General features: G+C 45.5%; 1 pseudogene; it reads right to left on the minus strand.

The window, feature by feature from the left end:
- Positions 1-230: 230 nt before the first annotated feature.
- LOC131754678 (neuronal vesicle trafficking-associated protein 1 pseudogene) lies at positions 231-869 on the minus strand (annotated as a pseudogene).
- Positions 870-1747: the final 878 nt, after the last annotated feature.

Below are 1747 nucleotides of genomic sequence, written 5' to 3' on the forward strand. Positions count from 1 at the left end.
AAGTCGAATCCCTTTGCATATCCAGTGTAAATTAATTTTTTGACAGCATCCAATAAATCCCAGTAAAGTCGCTAAATTAAGATTCTTTAACATGGCAAGTAGTGTCAGAGCTCTTTAAGCAATGCTGATATGCACTTGATTTTATGCCCATGGTGGTCTGCAGCAAGCTGTATTTGCAAAGCAGCCTTAGCAAACAGAAGTACTTGCACCGTACATGAGTAATCTCTAAATTATCAGTAATTATATTTAATGAAATGTCCCTCAAAGTCCCTTTGTTACCTTCCAGTGACACTGTAAGGAACCTGCCCATCTCGCTAAGCAGATTTCTCAGCAGCCTCAGTCTCCTGCTCTGAGAGCTTCTCTTCCGACAGAGCTGACATCCACAGCAACACTGAGTGGGTGATGCTCTGCTTGGCCAGGTTGTAGTGGTTGGTGACGGTGTAAAATTTCTCCCGGGCGTCGGAGTCTTGCTCCGCATAGTAGCTCTCCAAGCCTCCTGGGATGCACTGCGTGTTCTTGAGGGTGAAGCCATCGGGACAGGCACGGTCATGGTTGTACGCCTTGTAGACGACCAGGAAGATGACACAGGTGAGGAAGACCAGGGCAAAGAAGACCAGCACAGACACCTTGAACCTCTTGGTGACACCCTCAGTGATGCTGACAGTGAACTCGGCTATCTTGGGAGAACGTGCTTTGCCTTTCTGTCGGTCAGGTTCATTTTCAGTCTTAGTTTTCACGACCACCTTATCTGGGGTTGGGAACTGCAGCTGATTGACATCAAGGGGCGTCATCAGGGGGATGGTGTCAAAGCCATCCTCCAGCAGCGGCTGCTTGGTGCCCTTCTCCGCGAAATTGTTTCCCAACTTCATGGTTCCGGGAGACCCGAGGCTGCCAGCCCACGCCCGGCTCCGGCAGATCTGGGCTCCAACCGTGCTCTGAGCCTCCGTGTTGCCCACCCCTGCTCACAGCAATCTCAGACGAAGATCTTGAGACAAGTGGGGCTGAGAGACAGGCTTTCAAGTTAAAAGGTCTAGAGTTGGAATCCTGGCTCCACCTTTTGCCAGCCTTGTGACTCTGGACAAGTTACTGAACCCTTTAGTTTGTCAGGGTTTTAAAATGGCAGACTGGAGATAATAATAGCTGTCATGTAATTTGAGCTTGAGCTGGATATCCCATCTCTAGCTCACCTGGACTCCTTGAGCAGGTTCCCAGTTCAAGATGCTTTAACTGTAAAATAGAGAGTCTGGACCAGGTCCCTAAGTCTCTACAAACTTGAACCTCTCAAACTTTTTTATTCTCCAATTGGCCCTACCCACATTTTCTAGCCTCTTTTTCTAGTCTACCCACACTCATATTATTCAAATAATATTAGAATGGCACACATTTCAATAAGAAAGTATCTGTTCTAAAGAGTAAGCATTTGGGGGTTGGTTTTGAACTATTTTCCATCTTCCCAGTTGTCTTTTTGTTATTGGTCATGTGTCCATGCATTGAGTACTTCACTGAAGTCATTTGTAAAAGGTAAACAAAAGTAATCACAGAGGAAGGCTTTTTAAAATTATACCTAGTATTTCGAGATTTTAAAAATATTGTCATTCAGTCTTGTGATTCTAAAAAATTGGGGCTCTATTTAGTTTTCTGCTCATTTTACCTTCTGACATGCTCAAACCCTTCTGGTGTTAGCTCCTTTGGGGACCCCAATCTGGTAAAAAGCAGAGACTTGGAGGTCAGACTTTGTACTCTGATC

Source organism: Kogia breviceps, chromosome 4 (assembly GCF_026419965.1).
Source record: "Kogia breviceps isolate mKogBre1 chromosome 4, mKogBre1 haplotype 1, whole genome shotgun sequence".
In the NCBI taxonomy this organism is placed as follows: domain Eukaryota; kingdom Metazoa; phylum Chordata; class Mammalia; order Artiodactyla; family Physeteridae; genus Kogia; species Kogia breviceps.